The sequence below is a fragment of the Nomia melanderi genome, chromosome 6, assembly GCF_051020985.1.
Source record: "Nomia melanderi isolate GNS246 chromosome 6, iyNomMela1, whole genome shotgun sequence".
NCBI lineage: Eukaryota > Metazoa > Arthropoda > Insecta > Hymenoptera > Halictidae > Nomia > Nomia melanderi.
Genome location: NC_135004.1, coordinates 10,223,559 through 10,239,718, shown reverse-complemented (window position 1 = coordinate 10,239,718; position 16,160 = coordinate 10,223,559). Strand labels below are relative to the sequence as shown.

At 34.3% G+C, this 16,160-nt stretch overlaps 1 protein-coding gene across 1 annotated transcript in view; it reads right to left on the bottom strand.

The window, feature by feature from the left end:
- Window positions 1-15,225, bottom strand: part of brat (tripartite motif-containing protein brain tumor) — a 155,915-nt gene extending 140,690 nt beyond the window's left edge. The window contains exon 1 of the mRNA XM_076368282.1: window positions 15,195-15,225. The gene's annotated coding sequence lies outside the window, so the exon portion shown is untranslated. The remainder of the gene's footprint in view (window positions 1-15,194) is intronic.
- Window positions 15,226-16,160: the final 935 nt, after the last annotated feature.

Sequence of the window (16,160 nt, the reverse complement as noted above, 5' to 3'; positions counted from 1 at the left end):
AAACGTATGCAATTTATTTCATACTTTTATTATTAATACTTCCACAACGTACGAATCGAATGTCAAAAATTATTCAAAGCCATACATCATGTCAAAACTTGAAATGATACTAATTCTTTTAACGATGAATTCTTTATTTTTTCAGATAAACATGTAATTCTTCTTTGTTTTGCTTTGATTTTTCATTAAAATATGCCCTAGGTGTATTCGTCCTGCGTTTCACAAGTACACACTTCATTTTTTCATTTCATTCCGCGTGAAACGAGAGATTTTTCAAACTGAATTCCCGAATTAACAGGTTAATCAGCAGTCTCCGCAGGTATTTTCAGAAACTATACGCCGAAGAAAAATCAACTTATCGACCGGAAGGACCCCTTAATTCGAATACGGGAAATTGTACCGTACCTCCAATTATACAGCAGATAACGTTACCTCGGAGGCGTTGCGGTCAGTCGGTGGTTCGCTGAATAAAAATACGGACCCGGTCGAAATTTATAACGGTTCCGCCGTTACACATAAATTATAGTTTTCAGGAACCACGTCCGTCCCGCTTTCAATTCCGCCGTTTCGCGTAATTATCGCGGCTCGCCGCGCGCGCACCCGCTTCTGACATGTGCGCCGGGAAACAGCTGATTTTTCGAGAAAGCGGCAGCTGTGCCACGCACGCCTAGATTCCCTCGATGTTTTCGTTCCAATACCATGGTGTTCCATTACAATTCAACATTCACGGTGCCATCCTGACGAAATAAATCATGAAATCGATCGTTCTGCGTCTGGACTCATTGATCACCGCTCGATCCTCTTTCCGTTAAGCCCCCTACACACATTCAAGCATGTTGCGATGCATGCATCGACTCCTAGGGTTTCGCGAAACGCATCAGCGTCAGTTTGTCTTCACTTTATCGATTCTTCTCGGTTCGACATGCGACACCAACGTTGACAAACGTGCTTCAAAATACCGGGTTCTTTTCCAATTTTAGTATTTTATTACTACCAATAATAGGAGGTATGTTTATCATAAAAGATATGAAACTGAAGGTTAGAAAGGGGTGGGCAAAAGAATGGTTAATCCAGAGAAACTGACTTATCAAGCCTGCGTTATTGAAAGAGCTGGAAACAAATGAACCTAGTGGTTATTGTGCTCATAGGATTTTTATTAATAAATTATTAACGATAAAGTAATTGCATCGATCATAACTAACAAATAAATCACAGGGCAACGGCTTAATCATTTTGTATAGAGTGATACATTTCGAAATAATCTAGTGTATATAAGAAGACTATTAATGTGTATAAAAGGTCATTAGCAATTTTGGAAAAAACAGATCTCAACGCCCGTGGCACATCTTCCCAGCGCAAGAGATTAAACGGCCAATTTAATTGGAAAATCGAGGTTCTACTGAACATCGCAACGCGTGTGTTGAAATTTAGAAATCGATGCATGCCTCGAAACAAGTTTCACCGTGTGTACGGGGCTTTACCTTCAGAGTCGGACCCGACTGGTTCAGCTTCTCCTCCCTCCGCAAGCAAAGGAGGGCTTTCTCCGCCGATCGGGACATTTGGAGGCGACCGATCGTGTTGGCGTGTGCCATGCCGGAAAACAGCTGACTTGTACTTTTTCGTTGGAGCGGCAGCTGGCCGGCTCAGTCCGTGGGCCAAGAGCCGTCTGCGTTTCTTATACCGGGTGTTCCTGTCGACCGATCCATCCATCTCGGCAAACAACTCGCACCTTTCACGAAATACGTATTCTCAAGGAACGGGCCCGGCGACACGAAGTATCGAAGCCTGTGGAATTTTTATGGACCCGCGCGGCACTTTTCGGAAACGGTATTGTCTACCAGCCATCTTGGATCTATTGATTGCGAGGGTTTCTGAATTCGAAAGTAATTTTATACACGGTGATCTGTGAACTATAGATTATCGGTCTCATTTTTCAACAAAATAGTTTGTTTTCACGTTTGTGTTTGTCAGAGTGGGAATTTAACTGAGGAAGTTTGAATTGTTTGTAACCGTAGAATATTCTGAAAGACAAACAGAGAAACAGAAAAATTTGGATAATAGGAAATTGAAGGTGAAATGTGTTTTTTTATGGCCTCTGTTATATAATAGCATTACGTATCAAATGAGTTTTTACAAGATCATTTAAAGTGTAATAATAATTAGAACGAAATATTTTAATAGAAAAATGTGTTTTGATTCAATGGATACATATAATAAAAATAAAGTCATCAATCAGAGTGAGACTGATTATGATTTGAAAATATTCTTGAATGTCCTCATAAGTAACAAATGAATACTTTTGATATAAAAAAAAGTCACAAACAACAAAATATCTAAGGCATTAATATATTGAAGGAGATACTAAATAATCTGTTATACCTGTTTCAATTTCTACGAAGAACATATTACAGTTGAAAGGTGGTGTAATTTAGAAAAAGAAACAATGCAGAGGAACTTCCGTGCTGTAGGAAAATTTCTTAAGACTAATTTCTAATCTAACAAATGTGTTTATACGAAGATTGCTTTCCTCATAAAAAGAAAAAGTTCCCACCGGAAAGAACAAAGGTAAAGGAAATCGCCACAGCAATCGCTAGAGTGCAAGTAACGCGTTTTTAAAGACAGTATCCTCATGTTTAAGAAAAGAAAATACCACGAAAGGTAGTTCACTTTTAAGTTTATCACACATTTCGATTAAAACAATAATAAGATTAATCTAATGAGTAGACTTATTATATTATAGACTTATTATTCGACAACCGCCACAGATTTTACTCAGCCGAAGACAGTTAGTATGCTATGTATTAATCCTAAAGCGGGAAGTTCGGAACGTTACGTGCATAGAAATGTAAACGAGAACCAATCAAAGTACCACTAGGTTGCCCGGTAATTACAGAAGTTTAGTACTTTTAATCGTTATTTCTCCGCACAAGGCTCCTTTACTTAATCTCGGCGATATCTATTTCAGTCGGAGAATGAAGGCGTCAATGGGGAATTCGCCATTGTACTATCACAGACTTTTACAAGTTAGAACTTTCGCTAACTAAAGAGGAGAACTCTTCTTTTGAAATGGAGAATTGTGCGAGTAAGGTTCGTAAATGGAAATGTAATGCTGCAGGACTCAAATACTTCTCTATTGCTAGACATCAGCTTAGCTTCTCTAGAGAGTATTAAATTTACGCTGTCCCTGTATCAGTAATATTCTATCCTTCGTTATAATTGGTTAGCTGAAGGCTTTAACCTGATAAGACAATGACTTTAAGGTCTCGTCAGTAACAGATTATCGAGATCCTAGCTGTCCTTTTGCTATTACAGCACCTAAAAACTATGTTCTAGGCCCAGCTTGAACTTTTAAAACTCTCATCGTGATGGTTCATTAATTGACAGGTTTGATTGCATGAATCCTTGACCTCATAGTTCTATCAGTACTAAATTTCTGGAATTTCGAGAAATTATCGAATCTTTTGTCTCATTGCTGATGCTTTTTCCTTATTCAGTGTCTACGTTTTTATAGTTCGTCAGTCTTATTATGAGTTAAGTTTGAAATAAAATATGGAAAGAACATTTTATAATTAAGCTTATATAAATTTTAATGTTAATATTCATTATTTCCGTTATCATTGCATATTTACTAAGTAATATACAAAACTTCAAAACATGAAGCTTAGTGATTTTACAGATCTAGTTACTATTTGTTTAAATCGCTTCTTAAATTTCTATAAACCTATAATGTCCAATAGCTATTAAATTAAATTATATCTACGAATGTGAATGAAACAGAATTAAAAGTGATCTAATCAATAACCACTATTTGACCCCCAATTCATGTTCAAAAATAATTTTGTAATGTAAACAATAATTTAATAACAATTGGCAATTAAATAATAGCAAAACAAATTGAAAAATATTTTCTTCAAGCAACAAATCCAACGAAACAACATGTACATTTACCTACATACGATCATTCCCATAATTATCAATAATAACAGAAAATAATTTATTTGCTATAGTCACTATCGTTTAGTAGTCAAAGTGCCGTATTTAAATAATATAGCGAATCATTTTTTAATCTACACAGATATCGAAACGTTAAGCACAAAAAGCACGACGCGTATTTAACCTGTTGAAAAAGTTTCTCATCCTTATTGGTATAAGGATACACAGCAATTTTATTGGTTGAATTAACCGTGCAAGAGATTAACTCGTTAAATTCTTACGGCGATTAAACGCACCATTTCGTGCGACCCGTTAGACATATCTACTTATAATAACCCCGGGATCGATACGCTGAGTCTGTCAGAAAGTCAACCAGCGTTATCGGTACAAATACATTTTTCATCATACACGCTAGCTTGTAAGGGAACCGTTCATACTGGCACGAGACACCATCACGTTTATTAAACTCGTTTAACCCTAACAATCCTATATACTTTGTCTCTGGAAATCTAACTGTGATTAATGATCAGAATACAAATACTGAACGCCGTAATTTGAGTTTCGATTTCACCAACGAAAAGTAAATAGCACACAGCATTGCAAAAAATATTTTATCAAGAATTTTTTTTGGTAGAATTTTAGGTGTTAACGCTAGAACGACCGAACGTTCCATATGATTAACATATAATCCTTATAAAAATTATAAGAATAGATTTTTGTCGATTTCTTCATATATTGATCGTAGTATTGGCATGAAACTATTTATTTTTAAAATCAACAGGTTAAGATATCTGTAATTGCGAAATAAAAAAACCGATATCCGTCAGTTTAACGAGCGTGGTAGATTTAGTGTTAAGCAACGTAATTTATTATAATAAGACTGCGAAACTGTGGGTATTCATAACGGCCGAGAATCTTCAAAAAATTAATGCGAAGAAAATGAAATGTAATTTCATTTCTGTTCTTGAATTTCCCTATAAAAAGACAAGAAGACCTTTAGACAAAGTAACTGATGCAACGAATGGTTTTAAAAACTCACATTCGTCCCGAAACTAATTTTTCAAGTGATAATATTAATTTTAGTTTTATTGACGATTCTTATAGACTTTATTGTATTTTTATTAGAACAATAGCTGTTCATTTATGTAGATCTTAGAAACCAGAGCTTCTACAGCAGATGATTATGATATGTATTTCTATAATTTCATAAATCAAAACTAACATGTACCTTTATTGAATAATGTTCATAATTAAGAAATAAACAAACAATATTTGAAAGATTATTCGCATTATTATTTATGTAACAAAGTATTTATCGTTCAATCTAAAATTTGCACGGTTATCCACCTTTATATAAAACAAAAGAAAAAAAGTATTCATATGCCGCTGAGTCATGCTTTCAATCGTTAGCATTATTCCCAGTGTGTTGTATATAGGGTGTCCTGTAATTGTCGGTGCGAAGGGGGTGATTCTATACGAAGTCGAAAATATGCAGGCAGAACAGATGTTCGAAAACAATTTTTTTGAGAAAGAAGCCGCAAACGAAAACATTTTATTGCATGTGTCCGACTTCATTTTGCATATAAAATAATCTTCCCCATTAAATAAAATTGCTAAATGAAAAACTATGTACATATCTATATTTATAAATACTTTGACATCTATTAGCTCTTTGGACTTCAGAGGCAGCTGAGTCGTTTGGTGTGATATAGCACAATTATAAAATTCAATATTTTACATCATGTTTTGTATAATGTAATTATACACAAAATATTGAAATAAAATACTGATTCATGTATTATTTGTATTTGAATAGGATCAATAATTCAATCAATAATTTATTAGAAAATAATGAATGCATATGTAGGAAGAATTTATGTACGATGTGTACATGTAGAAAAAGTTTCTAGTGATTGAAACATAATCTCAGCGAAAAAGCTTTTCTGATTTGATGTTGGACTAAGTACAGTAATCTCGAATTTACAGAGACAGAGACACTGATGTATTAATATGTTCGTCTGTCACTGTACACACAGTGTCGTCGTACGCGATGAAATGCCATACTCTTTCAAACGAAGCTGTTCAAAGGGAGCAGAATGTTCAAGCGTAATGTGAGAGCGTACTTGTGACTTCCGAAGAGAGTTTCCAGACATTATGTCTATCGAGTGCTAGACCGTTCCAACGGTCAGCTATTAGAAAATGGAACAATATATCCACTCGGAAGTCAGCTCTAACTATTCTAAGAAGCGCTTCCTCTGTATCAATTTTTGTTAATCTTTCTATTAGCAATCAAAATGTCTGCATTTATCTATATTTTAGTATTATAATATTTTTGCTTAAATTCTTAATTTTCCAAGTAAAAAATTAAGTAAAAATGTTTAAAAAATGAAGATCCATCGCAGTTTTGTTAATGTTTCTAAAAGGTACAATAATTTTCACTTAGCTGTAGTTCGATCAGATTTATACTAGCTCTGTTTCTATTTAAATATGTATTTTTATTGTACACTTAGATTCCTTCGGTAACAAGCTACGAATTATTTCGTAATTACTTAACTAATTGCTCGATAATTGTTCTTTGTTTACGTTCGCTTCAATGATTAACAATCAATAACACGAAAATAATATTTATCTCTTTAATTCGAGATAATGGAATAACATTTACATTTGCTAATTTCTATATATCGCACACTGCACTAAAAAGAAAAGGAAGGAAATGCAATCATTTTACTCCTCATTTCAAGGCAGCGTGCCCCTAATTTAAATACAATTACGTAATATTACTTACCAATACAATACTTTCCGTGTAACGTTAATCGCCGTATCTACCATTATGCAAATTATTCTTGTTGTAGTTTTTCATTCATGGAACGTAACAAATTGGTCGTCTAAAGTGAACGAACATGAAAATATTGTATACCACTAAAGATCCATAGAAACTAGGTTCATTTCAAGAATTCCAAAATTCGCTTTTAACAATTGCGTTAATATTTGAAACTCTCAAGAATTCGAAATTTTTAAGGTGGTTTTTAATCTTCCGTTCTCTCAGAGAGATTTAAAACGAAAAACATCATGGCAAAATTTACTGTGTTAATATTTGATCGATGACAAAGTAAAGTATTGTTCTGTTACCTATTATTCGCTTAACCACTTGCGCTAGAAAGACGTGTTACGCACGTCGTGATGTGTTTGTCCGAAAATTACCAACGACATATTGTACACGTCGATAGTCTTATTGAATTACATATTCCAGATTGTTCTGAACTCTACCACTTCGTTCAAAATTATTGGTAAACGACATTTGTGTACATATCTGTATATAATATGCGAAGACAAAAATTCTTCGCGTGAGATCCTGTCGAGTTTCTCAATTCGTTGCCAGCACAAGTGGTTAAAACTCTTGACCGAATAAACATTTCTGTTATCATCATATGTACATTGAAATACGTGAAAGTCTACTAATTTATGCAAAACAGCGACAAACAAGAACAATTCCGTGCAATGCGCAGGACTGCGTGGTCAGCATAGAAACACCATTCTATGACCATGAACTATTAACTGATTTTAACTCCATCGCGCCATTCGCCATTGAGAAATTTCACGATACACTTTGTTCCAATTGAATAAGAACCAGAGCAAGAACCGAAAATATTTAACAATAAGCGTAACTAAACTGGATCTGACCGCTGATTCGCACGATCAAACGAGTTCAATTGCACAACCCAGAAAAACAGTGTACACCTATACCGCGCAAGCACAGTAATTGCTTATTGGACTGCGAATTTTAAGCATTTACGGTACAGAGAAAGGATTCGACAAAAATTAACTCTTCAATCATTTTCAAAAATTGGTAGCTACAGGTGACTGGTTTTCACCATTGAAATGCGATTAAAAACAAAAAATACGCGTGTAACCATTTTTTTTGTAAAATTGAAATTTGAATTTCATAAATGGAAATGGAATGAATATAAAACTTGTAAATAAAAAATTATTAAAATTGAATGTCCGCGATTATTAAATATACCCTTTTCAAAAAGAACAATAGTTTATTAGATGGAAGTAAAATTTAATAGCATCTTTACTGAAAAATTCTAAGAATAATTTATAGCTATTACAAAATAATTTATACTCGCTAATATTAAGCAAAACGTGCACATAATGTTTTATAAATAGAAAATAAACTGAATCCATGCCAACTACTATCAATATACAAAATAAAACTTCTTACTATAAAATTCAATTTGCATTGACGTTCATATCTCGCTGATCACGGTATCCCAACCTAAATAAAAGTAAAGAGTTGACAGATAATTGACTTTATACATTATCAAGCGGCACGGTTAAAACAGACGTCCAATGAAGTCATCAAAGGAAATATCAAACAGTCTTCACGAGACGCGCGCGTCAAGACGTACACAATCGGCCGGTCGAATTAATTAATTTCCATCAGCGGATTGAACACGTTTAACATTTATCTCGCAGCTCGTTGAAACGGTGCCTCGTTATTTGTATTTTGGTATTGCCGGCGCTGAAGGCCATTGTGCAGGTAAATGTAAATTGCGAGCGGCCGGAACGCGGCGCGAAGAAAATGAAGTTAATGAGTATTCAGGGAGCGTCGGGTCGGGCGAAAAGCGAAACTCGAAAAACTGAAAAGGTCCTGCGTTTTGAAAGGAGCAGCTGTAAAAAGAAATCTGAAAAACGGGCAAACTTTGCATATCCGGGACTCCGTACAAAAACACTAAAAAGCCTCTTTTTCTTTTTCCTCTTTCTTTCTCTTTCTCTCTCTCTCTCACTCTCTGTCCGCCATTTTTTCTATCCCTTTCTCCTCCCTTTGCGTACCTCCTATTTCGTTTACGACCGAAGGGACGCTCGGTGTTTACCGACCAACCGACCGGTCGGCCGAAGGGAGGAAGAGGCAGCGAAACGTAGGCGGAATATACGCGGCGAACGAAAAGAAATTACCGTCTTGTCTTACCAACGATTCGTCCCCAACCCTTGTCCGAATGCACCACGGGAGGATAATGATATATTAAATGGCTATATACGGCGCGAGGAACGCCGTTATCGCGCGTGGGCGTCGCAAGAAATATGCGGGAGAAGACGATTAACGCAATTAGTTGTAATGCAATAGTACCGATCAAACGCAACCTGACACCGTATCAAAGTAATTGCAAATCATTACGATGCCGAATGGCGCGGGCAGCTTGTGTACGCGGCGAAATTGTTCGCGCCGTTTCTTTTTCTTTTTTTACTTGCATACTTTAAGTTGCGTCAACCCCATTGAGTCAGCGGCAATTTAGTTGAGCTTTTGCACTCGTACGTTACGCTGAAGATGACAATACAAATTTGTTATAAAACATTGGGAATTGTTCAAAAAGGTAGCACACTGTAAGAGATTGTAAAAACTGAATCTTATAATAATAAATAAATGAAATAAATATAAAACGTTGAATTCTATCGCTGTAAATTACTTTAATTCGTTTCCCTGAAAACAAATGCAAGTTTACACCCAACAACATTGAAAACAAATCGTGTGGGTTAATATACGAAATGAAAAAAATACAATGTTATATTATTTAATTGAATTGTGTTGTCATCATCGCGAGGTCTGTCTTACTAAATATCACCGCATTAGGTAGCGTTATTTGCAATGTAGAAATGTTTTCAAATCATCATCGTTTCATTGAGGGACTTACAGTAATTGAATTTGAACGGGGATCACTGCTGACCCCCATGGTATACAACGTGTTAAATTATGCAGATGATTATCTATGTTTCGTCGAGCGAGAAAGAAAAAGATTGCGGATGCTGATAGATTTTTATGTTTCGAAGTTATTTTGTGAGAGTGAAGAGTGTGGACATGTATATTTCATTTACAAAGGATTTTCAGATCAGTTTTAATATACAGAGTGTCACAAAAGAATGTTACCACACGAAAAAAAGAATAAAATTTAGCAGTTTACCAGCTAATAGTATAACATTTTTATATCCAGTATATCTAGCCAGACGATGAAAATTTGTTGCTTCATGGATAATCAACGATGAAATGAGAAACATTCGTCATTTGAGTCTAGGAGCAAATAAACGATAATTTTGTTCAAATCTAAATAAATTGAAATTTGTGTCGATTATTTTTGTGAAAAAACATATGAAATATACGTGATCACTTAAAACTTATACTGCTCTTGTATAAAACATATCGTTCTTATAAATTTCGTACAAAAATATTGACCTTTGGTTTTTTGCTACAATTACAAAAAAATGTTCGGCTATATGTATTAACAATTCCATGCCAAACGACGTGAACGGTGACCATAATTTAAAAAAAAGATATTAATTATTCCATGTTTACATTATTGTACGTAACTGGTAAGCCACGTGTAAACTCGAGTTGCTTGTTACGTTTCCGAATGCGTAATTTGTATTTTATAACGACGTCGACAGGTTGTTGATGTTACAAATTACAATTAATTTAAGTAATTATGCCACCATTCATATATTGATTGAACAAACAATAATTTGACATCTGTTACAACAAAATTTCAAATGTTTTCACTGATATATATATTTTGATTATCGTAATCTAAACTTCAATTTCAATGTTCTAATATGGATTAAAATTATTAATTTAATAGAATTCTTTGAACGAAAAAATGTACTTTATTCGTCTCGACATTTACAACGGTTTCGGCAGTCTTCGATTATATAACATTGATTGTCTTTTGTTTTTATGAGAAAGCTGATAACTCGATCAGCAGGAGACCATGCCTTAAGGTAGGGGTTGGTACAGGCTTGTGACCTATGCGAAAGTAGTTTCATTCGTCGGACGATCGTTCCGTACGAATGATTATGTAGGTATGTACTCCCGGGTTTGTTTCCCCCGGTGCCAAGGTCGTCGCGATCGCGAAGAAGAGGCAGAAGAAAAAGAGGTAAAAAGGAAGTTCGGTTATCGGCGGCGAGAGTGAGAGTAGCCGCGATACTTTGACGATTTTTCTTGCGGTGAAAACAAGCCAAGGTTGGAACGCTTTGTTTCGTTGTCCGTGAGCTCCAATTTCTTGTGCAACCCGCACTCTCCCCGAACCACCGTTCTACTAGAATTTGCGCAATTCTGAGGAATCTCAAGCAATTCCTGCTTTTCGTAATTGTGCTGCCATTCCTTTTTTTCTTTGACCTCGTTTCCATTGAGTGACACTTTATTAACCAAAGGATGAAGGTATTTAACAGGTTACAAAACTATACATATCAGTATATTCTGGATTTGAATCTAAATTTTACAATTAATAAATTTTATGATATACAATATCAATAATATCCATTAGATTTGTATAAATATATTATTTATAGAATCTATTGAGAAAATATTGATTTTCTAAGATTGAAAATGGCACCTAACATCCTTTTTCCAAGAGCAATGATTTTGTCTGTGACCTTTCGACTGGACAATTATAAGGAAACATAATCAATTAAACAAGGAGTAAGAATCTAACCAAGAATATGTAAAGGATTAAATTGGAGCAATGTTCCGTGTGCTCGAAGGAATATACGGTCAACATCATCGTCCTATCGAAACCACCATCTGTTCAATTTTAAACAAATTCGAATTGGAAACCATGTTATCACCTCCTCTAATAATACACGATGGCAGAAGTTTATACCAATATTCCGTGATCAGCTCAGCTAGACAGACCAATATCCATAAAGTTATTGGTAACGTGGAGTTTGAATTATGTGTGAATTAAAAACGAAAGTAATCGAATTTATCCTATAAACTAAAATCGTAGTTAAACAACCTCAAGCGCGTATTTTTTTATGAATTTAATATGTGAAATACAAACTATATGTAACTTTATACTATAAGTAATACATATTTCTTAATACCATATGTAAATACATATTAAATAGATGTAAAATTCTGGATATAAAAAAAATATATAACGACTCTCGTTAAAAAATTGAGTTACCTCATTATTTTTAAAGATATTGCGAGCACAAAATATTTACATCGATGCGTTACTATAATTTTCGTATCAAACAGTGAAACTTATTCCTTTGTGACTATTTCTTATGCTTACCATTTATGAAACAACACCAGTTGGTAATTGCGTGAACACCTTATATGTATACAATAAAAATTGACTTATTTACTAGCTGTTATGATACGTTTGAAAATTTGTACTTGCAAGTGTTAGTTCATCGTTAATTATTCCTTGGCAAGCAGAAAAATTATCTTCATTATAGATAGCCATTCGTCGTGATGAATAAACATTCATAATCTTTAAATACTAATTTCCCTCCATTTATCCGTATCTATTAAATCCAATCTAAAATCGCCGGCACGGGTTCGACTTGATCTTATACGTCAGAAGGTTGAAGTAGAAAATTGCTTATTCATCCCCTTGCCGTATGATATTAAAATGGAACAATATTGTACTACTATAAATATTCCATCTTTTAATTAAATGTCGATTATAACGAACGGAAAACATTTCTTTGATCCGGCTAACAATAAAATATTACGCAAACATTTAAAACCCAACTAAAACAAGCAAATTCTGTCACAAAATTATTTACTTCAGAACAATAATTCATAAAGCTTTCTTTTCGTTTATAGTAAACTATAATCTATAATATATAGTAAACTATAATCTATAATATATTACATCCAGCAACCACCAAAATACACATATAAAAGACGACACTACATATTCACATATTCAACTATTTACTCACTAGTACCAAATGAAATATGGCTCGAATAGAATTAATGTGATTTATTATTCTCATGCCTTATTCGTTATCCGAACAAAATTTTACCCGACACCGCTACACGACTTCGCAGGAAATAAAAATCGCTCAAAATTCTTCGATCACCTAATATTTCCGAGCAGCTCAGTCGCGAAAAAATTGCAAGATAAGGAGCTAAGCGGCGGCATAGTTTAAGGAACACGAAGGTTCGCCTTAACGCCTTCCGGAGAAAGCCGTCGCGTAGGCCTTTCAATGAAACAAATTTAACGAGTGCAGTAGACTATACATAAAAGCATGTCAACCGTGCAAGGACAAACTGGGAGATCGAGTTTCAGAGAATCGAATGGTTTTTGCCTTTGGACATGTACACGAGGCCAAAAGCTGACGAGAATAACGAGAGGAACGTTTATCGCCCCGATCCGTCACCTCCGGCGCACATGCTGAAGAAATTAAAATTTTTTGCCCGTTTCCTCGAACGAACGACCAGTAACCGCGGCGGACCGCCGTGGGATCCCGACGAAAAGAAAATAAAAACGAAAACCCGAGGGAAAAAAACGAAGGAACGAACACAGAGGCGCGTCTGACGCCATTGCCGGGCGATGCTTTCGGAATTCATTAATAGAAATTCTACTCACTAGAATCTTCGTCGGTGATGAACGTGCCTACGCCACTTTACGTCTACCGGAAACTTGGGAACTCTTCGGGAAAACACGTTACCTACCTAAAAACAGAATGAAACGCACGTTCATTTTCGTTTGCTCACAGATTTTTTTACTGTGGCCATACGATATCGATGAGAAAGATACATTTTCTGTTTAACACGTTGAATGCCACGGTGGTCACTAATGACCGGAGCTTCCAAATTGTTTGAAAACAATTACAATGAGAAAATTGATATCGAATAAAAATATTTAGTAACATAAGCAACTAGATAATAGAGTAATAGGAATACTGTAATATCGAATCATTAATAATTATTTTTAATATCATTTGTCTTTATTACGAAGGAATAAATATTATTATAATAAAACGCTTGAAATTCTCGTGGCAGTCAACGTGTTAACCCTTTGCGGACGAATGTCGACATTCCGGCGAGACGAAACTTTCATATTTGCAAGACTAAATCGCAAACAAATGATTAAATTCCTCGAATAGCAAGAGATCAACACTTAGTTTCTTGTTTTTCTACTAATTAAGCAATTGATATATAATTTAGCTTCATCTATTGAATGTTTTTTACATTTCAAAGAATCTTCATATGTAGTTTTAACACGAACTAACGCGCCCGTCAAAATAACGGATTTCATTCATGCACTCATTTATTCACACGCATTAATTATATTAAACGCTTGGTAGTGTTAGTGTTAACATGTAAAAATTTCTGAAGAAATTGTATGTTTTGAGAATGCGTGTAATTGTATATTCCTCAAAATTAAGTGCTCCATATGGCAATGATTTTTACCTTCATACAAATCGTAAGTAGCTTGTGTTTTTGGTTACATATTCAAGCATTTGTGGATTATATAAGTGAGGAATAAGAAAACTTTAGTAAATTTTATTTATTTCTCTTCTATTTATTTAAATCTGAGAATTTCATGTTACTGTATTTTAAAAAATATTAGACAAAAATGTTGGAAAATATTGGACAAAAATTCATGGAAGATTTAAAAGTTCATACTAACGAAAAGTTAATATTTTAAATGTTAATCAAAACGTGATCTTTGATGATGTCAGTAGCTGCTATTTATTGTGAAATAATATCAACCAATATACTTCCTGTATCTCTGAATTATTTTTATGTCGCCGTTAAATTATTATCTAACACTTTATTTTATTATTATATTTAAAGTGAAATAATATGAACTAACACATTTTTTCTATACTGTCTAAAACGTTTGCAATATAAACTTTTCGTCTTTATTTATGATCTACACCAAATGATCATCTACTTGTTCTTAAAATTACACCAAGTCGAAACATGTAAGGTTAAAGCGTTAAATATGTTCCATTGATTACCTTGGAAATCTCACTGTTCTTTCGAGTGCATTAAATCAACAAGAATTCAATAGGACTAGCTAATCTTCAATAATCCATAAAAAACACAATCGTAGTTCACTTTATACCAGTATTAAACCCTGTGGACACATTACGCACATTTCACAGACACAAAGCACGAAACGATAAACTGCGGTTTCCTCGTGGAATTGCAATTGACGTATTTCCGGGCCGAAAACAATCGCCAAATCGCGCCTTAACCGCCGGAGCACTTCCATTTTTCAATTATTCGATCATCGAAGCTGCGGTTAGGGATGCGATTTCCGAAACAATATCCCACCCTATAAAACTTCACTTCGAACAGATTTGAATACAGTTTTACAGACTGCAATATCGATATTTCAGGCTTGACACTCGACTCGTATCCTCGGATTATCAATAACGAATTAAAAAATAACGACTTCAAGAGTCGAAAATTTCAATCAGGCGTTGAATACGTTGACATGAACAATTCGCTTTCTTACCTTGTGTGTATTGTAGCAATTGTCAAACGGGCCGGTAAACCAGGAGTGTGAAAGTTTGAAGGTTAGGTTTTCGCCGGTTCGTGTACACAATTCTATTTCAGCCTTAATACACGGGGTTCGATGTGTTCCACTGCGTCACAAGATATCGTTTCGAATCATGACAAATCGACAAACAATCGTGCACACGTCTGATATTTACTTTAATCGTGAAACCGTCTTTTTCATACAACCGCTCCGCGTTATGTGAGCCTCGACATTATTTGCATACTCTCGTGGCGAATTCGTGTAACTTCGCTCTTTCTCGGCCAGGTACGTGCTTTGGTATATAGTAAATAAAAATTTTCAGAATTTTCATCGTTGTGCAATTCAGAAAATCGACTGTCACACATTTTAGAATAATATTCAAAATATCATATATAATTTGAATATAATTTTAAGATTGTTTTTCTGATTTATGCGATGATTTAAATATTTTTAACATGAAACACTTTTATGAGAAATTTGTTATTATTACCTTTTTTTATGATGAATTGAGTTACTGAATTTTGATTGTGTAATTGGTGTGTATTTGAGTTAATTACACGTTTCTGACAATATAATAAAATAATAATTATATAATAATAGTTATAATAAAAGTCTTGACGTAGGTTGCTTCTTCAACAATTGAATATTTCTGTCACTAAAATCAATTATTATTATGCTTTTCTTCAATTACTAGTCAATTAAAATATTTCTGCATGTTTATGAGTTAAACAATAAAAATTATAGCATAATATATGGCTTATTTAATTATATTTAAAATTCCTTAGTAAAAGACTTTAGGTATAGTTAATCTCTTTACTTTAGAAACGCAATTCTCAGTTGCTAAATTTTCTATGTTTACGTAATATCATGATTTTCTCACGTATTCGATAATAATGTCACACTCTATCAATTTTAGTAAGTATAGGTGATTGTATTTTCTTA